General features: G+C 40.6%; 1 protein-coding gene across 2 annotated transcripts in view; it reads left to right on the forward strand.

Annotated features, from left to right (window-relative positions):
* LOC149429327 (coiled-coil and C2 domain-containing protein 1B-like) overlaps positions 1-13173 on the forward strand; it is a 49001-nt gene that overhangs the window by 29731 nt on the left and 6097 nt on the right. The gene's annotated exons all lie outside the window — the stretch shown is intronic.

Consider the following 13173-nt stretch of genomic DNA (forward strand, 5'->3'; position numbering starts at 1 on the left):
TGTGAAGGAGCTACAAGTCATGTTGAATGTGTTTTCATGGTGCAGCTGAAAACTCACATCTTCCACACAAGAATAGTGGTGGCCAAACACCAATTTCAGTTTTGTTCAAGACTGTAACGGCTTCGATCTTTGGAGCTGATGGTAGGCTGCTTTGATCCATATGGATGTTTTTGTGATCAGAGTCTGGTTAAAAGTGGTTAAAACTGCTAGAAAATTGTCAGGTGCATGACCATAAATGGCCAATTTGATGCACATTGCAACTCTACAAGGATTTTTAACTTGTCATCAGAGTACTCCTTAGCTCTGCCAGTTGAGGCAGTGTCCTTTGCCTTACAAACCCTATAGTCACATCATACTTTAGACCAGAATGTGGCCGCAGTCACCCAGTTTCCTTGCTGCTCCTGACTGCAGAGGCCCTAAGCACACTACTGCTTCTTTCCTTGTAGAGTCCTTAGAGACAGGCATGTCACTGGTTTCAGTAGCCATTTCCTACTCTGACTTTGGGTCACTTTAGTCTTTCCCTGACTATCTTTGAGGAATTGCTATTGCCTATTTCAACTCTTATTGATGTAGTACATACTACTCTACATTTAGAGGCTTAGCCTGCTGTCCCCAGTCGGGGGTCCTGCAGAGCTCCGGTAGCTGCAAGGATCTTTCCATTACACCCTTTCTCGAGGTATTTCTCTATGAAGACTAAAAGCACCTTGATGGACCCTGGACACCTCTTAAGCACTTACTGGATTTGCTCCCCTTTGGGAATGATTTTGCAAAACAATGGTGTACACCCACCGTGCATCTGCCTGTCACCCATCTTAACCAAAAACAAAACCTTAGGTCAGTAGAGAGCATCCTTATTTTCAATGTTTCTGCCAACCAATAGTAAGAATCCCTCTTTAAGACCCAGTTCTCATTGGAAGATCCTGTCCTTTGCCCTGTTCTCTCTGTGACCTTAAAGCCTCATTCACATGGGACATATAAATCCTGTGTGCTTTCTGGGGCATGTACCCGCACATTGGGAGCAGCGACTGTCTGTGCACCTGCTGTGTCCCAATTGACAGCAATGGGTCTGCCTGCAAGGGGATGCATGGAACCCCTGTGCGTCCCCATGTGGGAATACACGGCCCTCACATGGGGCATGGATTCATATTCCCATGTGAATGACACCTGATTTGTCCAACTGGTAAAATGGTCTAAATCCCTGGAGATCTCACAACTGCAGCAGCGGATCTCTTCCTGACTGAGCATGTGGATCAGCTTTACGCTTCAGCTATTATGGCCAGCTTGTCTCCCATGTGTACCTGTTGTCCATACAAATGCGCAGAGCACTCTGATTAAAGGAGCGCCTGGTCTGCAAGGGACAACATCCCTTCAGTCATTAAAAATATCACTGGAGGCAGGGCCTCTGCCTGGCTGGTGATGGTCCATCCATCTCTGACTACAGTCACAGCCCACCTCAAAGTTTCATGTTGATTTCAACCATTCTAGGGTTAGTGAGCTTAGAGCCTCATTTGGTCCCAATTGGTCCCAGGTTGGCCCTAATCAGTTCCCTATTGGGATGGCGTAATGTCCACAGTATGATCAGCTTACAGAAGTGGTGCACATATGAAAAGAAGTTCACTCCCTTCATTGTAAAGGGAATGATCGGCACCTGCTCATGAGATTTAGAATATCTCTGCAATAACCTTCTGATGCTGGTCAGCCCTCAAAGGGCAGGTTGTTATCTGTCACAAGAGGCGCTCAAAGCGTTCAGAACATTTGTACTGTGTGTGGCCACCCTGTGACAGAGCAGGCAAATGATCATCTTTGTAAAGATTATTATTTTGTTCCCTAATGCCTGTGCCCAATGAAACATTCACATTTCAATGTCATAAAGGAACTGAAATTCACAGGGTTCTGCAGTATTTGTAAAGCCCACTTTTGCCCCCTTTTCAGCCGAGTACTACTTTCACCTGCTTTATAACATGCTGCTGCTGCTGCTGAAATCTGACAGATTAACCAAATAGCATTTGGTGCTCCGATCTAGCAGGTTCATGTTGTGCCCAATGGATATCTTGCCCACTTGAAACAATGACTTGCTTGGATCAGGAAGGACTGTAACATTCTTCATATGTTATTTCTGCTGCTTTACATTTGCTTGTGTATACAAACTGGGGATGTGCTGTAGACCTCGGCAATTGTGGATTCACCCATGTTTTATCAATGGGATCCTGCAATACAGTACAGACAGTGATGATTGTTGTTCTAGAAAACATAACAGCCTGTACAAGCCTAGTGGAACAAGAGAATAAATCATTTGGAAAGTTGATCATTCCAGATTCCTGCTTCACAATATCGGTGCTAAAGGTAGAAGATTAGGCTGATGGCCCTTTTACACGTATCTGTTCCATTGCCGTGTGCTACCACACACGTACATGTGCAATGTGTTAAAGCAGCCCATTCTTTGGAATGGATTGGAAACAAAATAAAAGCAAGACTTGCACTTTTTTTGTTGGTTTTTTTTTTTTTGGATGAGGAGTGCCAAATGCACTGCATGTGTGTTGTAGTGCTCTGCAGTGCTGGTCCTTGGAACCTACTGGATTTTGGTGTCTTTCTAAATGAAGGCACCACACCAAGTTCTGTGCATTACCAAAATGCAGAAGTGTAAAGGGGGCCTTGAGGAACGCTTTGGATGAGTTGCCTGAGTCACAGACTCTAGGAACTTTAGTGCCACCACTAGCCTGGTGAAAGTACGCAGCCATTGAAATCATCTGTTCTGTATACTTTTTCCAGGTTAGTGACTCAGAAAGAATTGAAGCCAATGGATAAATGACACCCAGACAACTTACATTCTACATAGAAGGAAGTCAACAGTGGCAGACTTATTTCTCTGCCTTGTTCACACAGGGTGTACTGTACGGTACAAGTGTACACCATGTTTACCAGCACAGGGTTGTACAGGTGTTCCATGCACCCCCCTTACAGACAGCTCCATCAATGTCTATTGGGACACAGTGGCTACACAGACAAGCCATTGTGTCTTAATATGACAGCCATGTTGGTGCCGGTGCATGTCCCCAAACTCACACTGTCTGCATTCAGGGACACGGATCTGCAAACTACAGCACACCCTCTGTGAGCAAAGCGTTCCTATTGAAAGCTCATTCCTGGAACACTGACATTTATGTGGGATATTATTTCTGTGCAAGATATTTGCAATTATTTTCTTCAGTTGTGGATCTGGCAGGTTTTTTCTTGTTGTCAAGCATATCTGTTTGCTTCAGCTTTGCTTGTGGTTTAAAAACAAACTTGCATGCTTTTTTCAGTAATGATTTCCTGCACAGATTACAGATTGCCCAGGCATGCGTTTACATTCTGCACAAGTCCCTGTAGTGTAGGTTATGTCACACAGAATTTATAACCGCAGCTGTGTGGATTTGTCATTTCTGGGCATAAGTTTGCATATCGCACATATCGTACATAACATTGCATGTGTTTGTAAATGATTTATCCCCCACTGTCAGGTTTTGTGTTCCATAGCACACACAAAGTTGCTAAGCTGCCCATTTACCTGCAGTTCTAGCCTCCCCAGACATTTCCTTCTTGGAGAAAGGGGTCACCTACAGTGATCTGACCTTTGTGTGATCCAGACAATTGACAGGTATAGGTCTATATAATGCAGGTGACCATAAACAACCTGTATTGATACACTTCCTTTGTACTACTGCATATTCTATCATATCCAAATAATTTCTGACTGGATAACTATTGGACACTAAAGCCGGCCATGCATGGATTGAAACTCGGCTGGTTCAGCAGGTACTGGCTGAATTTCTATCCATGTATGGGTACCCTGGTTGCACAGAAGCGATGTATCGATCGACTTGTGTACAACCAGCCTTTTGTGTTTTTCCCAAATGATTAGTGCCACCGGCTATAGTCAGCAACATTAATCACTGTGTTCTGCCGGCTGGGATGGCTCCTTGCCGGCAGAACACAATAGAATGGTGGGAGGGGTGAATTGAGCAATTTTCTTTTCTTCACCCATGGAAGGAAAGAAAATTGCATAATCTATGGCCTGCTTTAGGCTGGTGGTGACCCATACATTCATAGATTGAAGGTCATTGTACATGTAGGGGCACCATTAGGCCGGATTCCAGGCCTCTGCTTATAAACATTCATTTGAAGAGCTGTGTGCACAGCAAGCTTTTATAAAACAATTACAGTTGTCATCCTGCTTAAAGGAGCTTTTTTATAGCAATAAATCACCTTCCAAAGCCTGTTCAGGTCAAACCCTGAATTCTATAGATGTGCTGGTTGTCGCTTTAAAGAGCTGCATTCATGCTTTCAGCAAGCTTCATGCCTGCTACCTGTTGATCTGACGGAAATTGTGTGAGCTGATACAGGAATACTCTGTGCTGTTATCAGTTACATTTTTTCAGTTCTTTGTGGACTACAGAACACTCCCTCTTTCCAGTTTTTGGAGAAGAGATTTGGAGGAGTTCTGTAGTTATGTGACCACAATGCTCCATAGATACACTACACTGGGGTTCATTTACTAAAGGCAAATAGACTGTACACTTTGCAAGTATAGTTGCTGCAGAACTTATAAATGAGGGGAAGCTTTACTTTGCAAAGAATACCCAATCACATGCATAGAAAATTGGAAAAAAAACAGAATTTTTTTCTTGGACATTATTGGATGATGGAAGTCAGGAAGGAAGTCCTTGCATGTGATTGGGTATTCCTTGCAAAGTGAAGCTTCCCCTCATTTACCAAGCTCTGGAGCAACTGCACTTGCAGAATGCAGTCTGTTTGTCTTTAGTAAATCAACCCCACTGTGTTAATGCTGTCACCCTGAAACAGGAAGTGTGTTACTGGCAGGATCACTGGGTGAAAATAAAAACAAATGTCTGGAAAACAAAACTAGAACAACTTTGGACTGGAAAGATGTAATCTATTTGTGTTTGGGCTTACATACACTTTAACATCCACATACTGGTGAAAAAGGGTGCTTGTAAAGCTATAGGAAAGCTTCTCAGCCAGTTTACAGCTTTGTAAATGCTCCCTTTACATTCTGCCATTCAGACTAGTGTTTCCAAAGACTTGCTTACAGGAACCATTCCCAAAAGAGTACATTTGGTGGCAAAAAAAATCACACGACAGCAGCTGCTTTTCCCATAGTGTAAGTCATTACTTCCATCGTCTGATTACTTTTAAATAAATAGAGACCTAAAGTTGCACTAGACAGGATTTTGTGAAATCTTTACTGCTGCCAAAACGCTGCTTAGGAATAGTGCAGCCAATGACTTGGCACTTGCCAGAGCACGCCTGTTCCCACTCAGCAGCAAATTTTCAGTGACAGATGGAGTGATCATAGAAGCACTTATGCAGGCCATACATGGGTCAAAGTCGGAACAAATTTTCTTTAGAAAATCTGAAATTTTGTATGTTTTGTAAATCGATGATGCCACCATTGATTTCAAAATTCGACCAACCAAGTCTTCAATTTCACACTGCTACAGAAAAGAATTTTCATGGCCAAGAATTTTCTTTTCTTTCCAGGTCACAGCTTATGCTTGACTCCCTTTCAATTATATTTCTCACACTATTTTCCCATCATTGATTAGAAATTCATTAATTTTTAAAAAAATTTCCAACATACCCGATCACTCAAATTCTATGGTCGCACAAAAACCGGCCATTTTTGTGGCTCACTAATGGTGCGAAATTCAAACCAAAATTCTTAGAAAAGATTTTCGAAAGAAAACTCTTTTGGAATTCGACCCGTGTATGGCCGGTTTTGTGCTATGAGAAGGCTCAGCACTGCATGACTCATCTGGCAGGAGGAGGTCTGCTTCTATCTAAGAATTTACCTCCTGTCCCTGGAAGTGCCTTTAACTGAATCATTCTGTTGACTCTGGGTCATTTAGCACCATTAAGGTAAGCCTGTCTCAAACCATTCCATTCAAACTGGCCATATGCAAAAAGATGCATAAGCAGAGCTTACCAGCATACTAAAATGATCTAAAGCAGGGGCAGGCGACCTGGACACTCCAGCTTTAGTGAAATTACAAAACCCACCATGCTGTGGGAGTCACCCCTGTGACTGGCCGTCTTGCCATGCCTCTTGTGATCTGAAGTTCTACCACAGCTGGAGTGCCGAGGTTGCCTCTACCCCTGATTTAGAGATTATGACAGCAGAAACTATATGAAAATTGCAACTTTTCCTGTAAATGTTGAACTTGACTCCACTCCCTTCTTAATATTGGGTAATGAGGCCACCCAGCACATCAAAGGACCAATGGGTAGGTCTTTGGGGCCAAGCTTGGCTTACAGGGAAAGTCAAGATTTGCATGTAGTTCCAGTTGCCTGCAGCTCTGGCTCTTCGAATTGTATTAGTATGTTCTCCCTGAAGGTTTATACTGTTTTTATATCCTAGGCTTTGTTTGGATCACTGAGGTTTGTGACAGATTTACTTCCAGTCTGTTCTGTGTGCCTTTTACTTTGAGATAGGCTATAATTGTACATGACAAGGGAAGAGCGAGTCCTACAGCCAAGGACCCCTGTTCGCTATGACATACCTTGTTAGGGTCTCAGATAGAGAGGGGGTTAATGTTTTCTTTTATATTTCTTCTTCCACCATAGTGGAGATGTTTGTGCTATGTGTAAAATGTCAATATTTGGACTGTTAATGGAAGCCATTGTATTTATTTTCTTTCTGGTGGGTAGGACACAGAACTGTATGTACTGTATACTAAAATAAATTTAACGGGGGCACCTTTCATGTCTGAGTATGCGGTGTGTGTTTTAATACAGCATTTCAACAGATCCTGTATTGAAAATTTATGGGCTGCCAATGCTGTCACCTCCTTCTGGAAATTCTAGTTGCCTGGCTGTCATGCTGCAGTGGCTTCAATAACCAGAGTCTCTGTCCAAAACAAGTATGTAGATCAGAGGTTCTGACTTCTTAGGGGCCTGTAGAAATGTGCTATGGGCTTGTGTTGATGGCCTCAACACAAGAAGTAGAAATGCATTTGTGATACCAATAGATAAACATAAAATCAGAAAGCAGCACGAAATCCAAATATAAAATAAATACAATAACATAATTCATGATATATAAAAGTTAAATCACAAAAAAAGTGAAAAAAACATGTGAGATACAAAGAAAGTCTTTTCATAATCCATAGTACTAAAGGTCCCAAAAAAGTAAAATGTGAAATCAAGAAAAAGTGCTTTCACAATCCTTATAATACTGAAGGTGTCCCCACACTCCAACTTCCTGATAGAAAGAACGTGCATCCACCACTAAGTGACACCATTTCGGGAGCCTCTTACCAGACAATGTGGACTATTAGAATGTAAATGGCCAAAAGCGCTTAGACATATCCTTTAACCACAATTCTTCAGGCATAAGGTACGTCCGCCATTGGAATCTCTGCCAGCATTAGAAGTTTGGGAAAGATAAAAATCCCATAGTGTAGTATGTAAAAACCACTAAGAGACACCAGTTTAAATATATACAGTTGTGTTCAAAATAGAAGTGTGTTGAAAAAAGTGAATAAAGCTCAAAATCCTTCTAATAGCTTTTATTTCCATACACACAAATGCATTGGGAACACTACACATTCTATTCCAAATCAAAACATGAAGATCAAATTTGTGTTGTTCCTCTAAAAATATTGAAGAAAAGTGAATATTAGACTGTTCAAAAAAAAAAGCAGTGTTTGTATTCTTCTTTACAAACTCAAACATTCACTATATAAACTGAAAAATGTTTGAAGATTTTGCTTTCCTTTGAATCACTTAATATTTAGTTGTATAAGCACTGTTTCTGAGAACTGCTGTACATCTGTGTTGCATGGAGTCAACCAACTTCTGGCCCCTGTGAACAGGTATTCCAGCCCAGGATGATTGGACTACATTCCACAGTTCTTCTCTATTTCTTGGTTTTGCCTCAGAAACTGCATTTTTGATGTCACCCCACAAGTTTTCTATTGGATTAAGATACGGGGATTGGGCTGGCCACTCCATAACGTCAATCTTGTTGGTCTGAAACCAAGATGTTGCACGTTTACTGGTGTGTTTGGGGTTGTTGTCTTGTTGGAACACCCATTTCAAGGGCATTTCCTCTTCAGCATAAGGCAGCATGACCTCTTCAAGTATTCTGATGTATTCAAACTGATCCATGATCCCTGGTATGCGATAAATAGGCCCAACACCGTAGTATGAGAAACATCCCCAGACAAACTGTCTCTGGCCACTAGACCCAAAAAGAACAATCTTACTTTCATCAGTCCACAAAATGTTGCGCCATATCTCTTTAGGCCAGTCAATGTGCTCTTTGGCAAATTGTAACCTCTTCAGCACATCTTTTTTTCAACAGTGGGACTTTGCAGGGGCTTCTTGCAGATAGCTTGGCTTCACATAGGCGTCTTCTAATTGTAACAGTACTCACAGGGAACTTTACACCTTCTTTGATCTTCCTGGAGCTGATTGTTGGCTGAGTCCTTGCCCTTTTGGATATTCTTCTATCCATTTGAATGGTAGTTTTTTGCTTTCTTCCATGTCTTTCAGGTTTTGGTTGCCATTTTAAAGCATTTGCGATCATTTTAGCTGAGCAGTCTATCATTTTCTGCACTTCTTTATATGTTTTCCCCTCTCCAATCAACTTTTTAATCAAGGTACGCTGTTCTTCTGAACGACCCATTTTCCTCAGAATTTCAGAGAGAAATGCATTGTAACCAGCATGTGCAACATTTGCTGCCTTCCTTCCTTAAATAAGGGCAATAATTGCCACCTGTTTATCAAAGAATGAATGACCTCACTAATAGAACTCCACACTGCTATTATTTTGAACATGCCCCTTTCAATTAGTGATTCAATTACACAGAATCAGCAGCATGCATGTCATGAATGTTGGTTCTGTTGGATTTATATTACTCTACTACAACTGCTAGTAAATTATTTGCCATGTAGAAATATCATTTCTACCAAAAACAGTGATTGATCAGGTTAGTGATGTCTGACTGCTATTATTTTGAACACAACTGTATATGCACAGTCACTAAGTAACAGTATACATGTCACATCAAAAGCAAACTCCAAAACTGCACAAAGCACATTAACTTCCAAAAGTAGCAGGCTGAAACTGTACCAGGCTTTGGTCGGCGGGCGTGTCAGATCATGTCACGTTATGGCCACGCCCAATGCGTTTCAGCAAAAAAAAAAATGTCAGGGGACAAGCTGGATTTTTTTTTATTTCACGTTTTTCACTTTTTGGGACCTTTAATACTATAGGGATTGTGAAAGGACTTTGTATCTCACTTTTATTTGTAAATTAACTTTTATATATCACAAATTGTTCTTTATGTTTTATGTTATTGTATTTATTTTATATTGGGATTTAGTGCTGTTTTCTGATTTTACTTCTGAGATCATTCAGAATTCACTTTGAAAATATCAAAGGAAAAAAACGAGCGCTAGATCTATGTGACAGGAGCATCTGGCATGAAAGATAATCACCTCAAAAACCTTCAATATCACTCAAAATTCATGCACCATGCAGCGCTTAAAAATGAACATATATATCTTCAACAAATCTCTATATAAAGTCTCTATTATGATGATTCAAGGAATAATTCAGTATTCCACACTATTACAGATAGGTGATAAACCGTGACAGTCTCTCTGATATTCTTAATTAAAATATGGTGACTTCCGTGAGAAAATATAGCTGTAGAGTGCACTAACCAGATAGCGCTTAATATTGCGCATGTAATAGATGGTATTAGATCATCTAAGTTTAGACATCCAGAACCCCAATCTGCTGGTGAAAAAAATTTTTGAGCCCTGGATCCTGGATGATATTCAGACCGCTGGCTCCCCCTGGTGGATGGGAATTGCATTACCTGGATATATTGGTTGAAATACCATAATCTCTAGAGGCGTTCTTCACCAGCAGATTGGGGTTCTGGATGTCTAAACTTAGATGATCTAATACCATCTATTACATGTGCAATATTAAGCGCTATCTGTTAGTGCACTCTACAGCTATATTTTCTCACGGAAGTCACCATATTTTAATTAAGAATATCAGAGAGACTGTCACGGTTTATCACCTATCTGTAATAGTGTGGAATACTGAATTATTCCTTGAATCATCATAATAGAGACTTTATATAGAGATTTATTGAAGATATATATGTTCATTTTTAAGCGCTGCATGGTGGATGAATTCAGAATTCACTGACAGGTGCATTTAACCTGCAGTTTCACCTGTTTCAAACAACTCTCATGTTCCTTTAATGTATAGAAATGCAAAATTCATCTGCTGCAAAAAAGCATCTGCATTTGGTGTTGTAGACCCCATGCATCCCTGTCAAAGTTTGACATGGGGTATGTGGTCATGCAGCTGCTGCATTCATATCCATAGACAGCCTGCACACCGTGGATACAGGTACAAAAACAAATGCCTCCTTCCTGCAGTACAGGGGCCATGTGAGTCCTCATTTGTATGCTCATTTCAGGGTCCATAACAAGATACTGAAGGAGGAGACAGCAGGACCACTAGTGGTAACGACAGCTCCTGTTTTTCCTCTTGGTACAGGTTTCCTTTAAAAGAGTTTTCCCAGAGAAAAAAATTTTCCCTATTTGTCTGGGGCCCCTCCTAATAGACCAGGACTTCTCCTCTAACCTTCCCGTTTCCAATAATTTTTAACTGAAATCCAAATCAACAGAGTGGTTCCCATGGAGCCTCTCATTGTAAGATCACATAGTAGTACCAGGTCTAACCAGAAGATGGGGCTGCAAATGAATCTGGAAATGACAGGTCAGAGGTCAGGAGCAATGTATGGGAGAAGGGATCACCTGTATTGAATGGAAGGTTAAACACCAACAGAGGACATTCAGTTTTTCTGGAAATCCACCTTAAAGCGGACCTTCACTCTCCCAATCAACACTGCATTTTTGTAATTCTTATGCTGCTACCATTAGTAAATAGATAGGTTTCTATGTTCAGGCAAATGATGTTATACATTTCAGGTGTCTTCAGGAGGCGTTTTCTTAGCTAAGCACATCCTCCTGCCTGCATGCCTAAGCTAAGGGAATATGGATTCCAGGAATGCTACTGCCCTTATTCAAGATGGCTGCAGCCAAAAATGCTAGGTGTTTTTCAAAGTGATTTCTCAGTAAACTAAAGCATAGAGATATGGATGGATGGAGGAGTTTGCTTTGAATATTAAAAAATTAATGAAACAGTGTTTTTAGTTTGTGTTGCTCAGAGGCAGTGTAGTTCTGCTTTTTAAGTAATTTTTTTTTCTGGTTGTAGAAAATACAGTGTTACTGTTTGCATTACAAAATAAAATATTTTTATTAAAGGAAAAATACATTTTATAGTCCAATCAAAAAAAGTCATGTTACATAATGATTGTACGTTACCAAGGAAGCAAGCAAATTAAGTTTTGCATCAGAACAAATGAGGTATTGTAGGAGCTTCTAGAATCTGGTGTGAGTGGGTTGGGGTGCCATGCAATGCTATCACATGCCAAAGTCCCTTCTAAGCAGCATTTTGTACACTGATGAAAAAAGCCTAGTAATGTCTTCTTAGAGCTGCTGAGCCTGGCCACACATCTAATTGCAGGTTAGACTATTAAAGTAGAACTCCAGGCAAAACTTAGGTTTTGTAAACAGTGGAAAAGGGTTAAAACTTTTTTTTTTTTTTAATTAACTGCTGCCTATGCCCTTACTGGGGAGATTTTTACTCACTTCCTATCATGTCATAAGGACAAGAAATGAGAATAATTTGAAGAGGAAGCACATCAATAAAAAGACTGAGTGGATAATTATGAGAACTTCTCTGCTGCGTCTGATACAGTGGGGTTGAATTACTAACACTGGTGAGTGCAAAATCTGGTGCAGCTGTGCAAAGAAACCAATCAGCTTCCAGGTTTTATTGTCAAAGCTTAATTGAAAAAGCTGAAGTTAGAAGCTGATTGGCTGCCATGCACAGCTGCACCAGATTTTATACTCCAGTTGTAAATCTCCTCAATGTCCTTATTTCTGCTGTATTACCGGCACTGGAAGGGGTAAGACATTTAACCCAGTGTAGCTCCAGAGAATAGTAGTAATCCTGACAAAGGATGCCACCCTTCTAGAATTTTACAAATAAATGAGAACATTGTATCAGTGCTTGCTGCAAGTTTCCTTTGCTCATATAATGGCAGCTTACTACTGCTAGTCTCTCCAACCAAGGAAATCTAAAAGTATGAAACTGTCCCTCTAATCTTTCATAGATGGAACATGATGGATGGATGAAACAATGCTGCCATTATTTGGTGCCAGGAAAGGAAAATTATTATACATGTTGCTACAGTTTTCCAGCAGTAGCATGGCAGTGGAAATATAGTAAATAACTACAAAGGGGGAGAGTTTGTTGAACACAATTTTTTAGAATGAAAGAAGGAATTAAGTGACGGAAGATACTTGGATTACAAGATATTAATGTGTGCTGTGGGTTGGCAGTAGGCACAGCAACTACCTTATGTATGCTGCCATATTGGCACCAGGAAAACAAATGGCTGAAATTCTACTTTGATGGTTAAAGGAAAGAAGATCATCTGTGTTTAGCAAGGGAGTGCGGCAACATCCTTTCTTGGCTTACCATTGGGGTGGAGCCAAAACTAAACGGTAGGCTGACATGATGAGCCTCCATGAATGGAAAATTATGATAAGAATTTTCCATATTCCTGTAGTGTCATCCTGGATATTCCTCGTTTAGCGACAAACCCCAATGGTAGGCTGACATGATGAGCCTCCAGGAAAGGAAAATTACAGGAAGTATGGTTAGCAATTTTCTAAGATCACTGGAGGGGGGTGCAGTTCTTAGCTTGTGCCCTCAGCCATCTATTGTCCTATAGAGCATCCAGTTATAATACTGTGGGGTGCTGGGTCTAGGTGGCAGGGTTTTATTAGGAGAACTCGTTTGGCACACTGAAGCAGGCTTTAGCATGGGGCATCATCAAATCGGAGGTAAGCACTGCACTCCTTCCACAGAAGGAAAATGATTTTGCTGAATTTCTCCATTAAAGGGATTCATACTAATAAAATAGGTGAATGACAAAATAATTAAACAGACACTTCAATAGGTTTTAAGGGCAGATCTCTAAATTTCTATAAATGTATACTATTAACAAT

The sequence above is a fragment of the Staurois parvus genome, unplaced genomic scaffold (genome assembly GCF_062004578.1).
Source record: "Staurois parvus isolate SC_StPar_1 unplaced genomic scaffold, SC_StPar_1.0 ptg002753l, whole genome shotgun sequence".
NCBI classification, from domain to species: Eukaryota; Metazoa; Chordata; class Amphibia; order Anura; family Ranidae; genus Staurois; species Staurois parvus.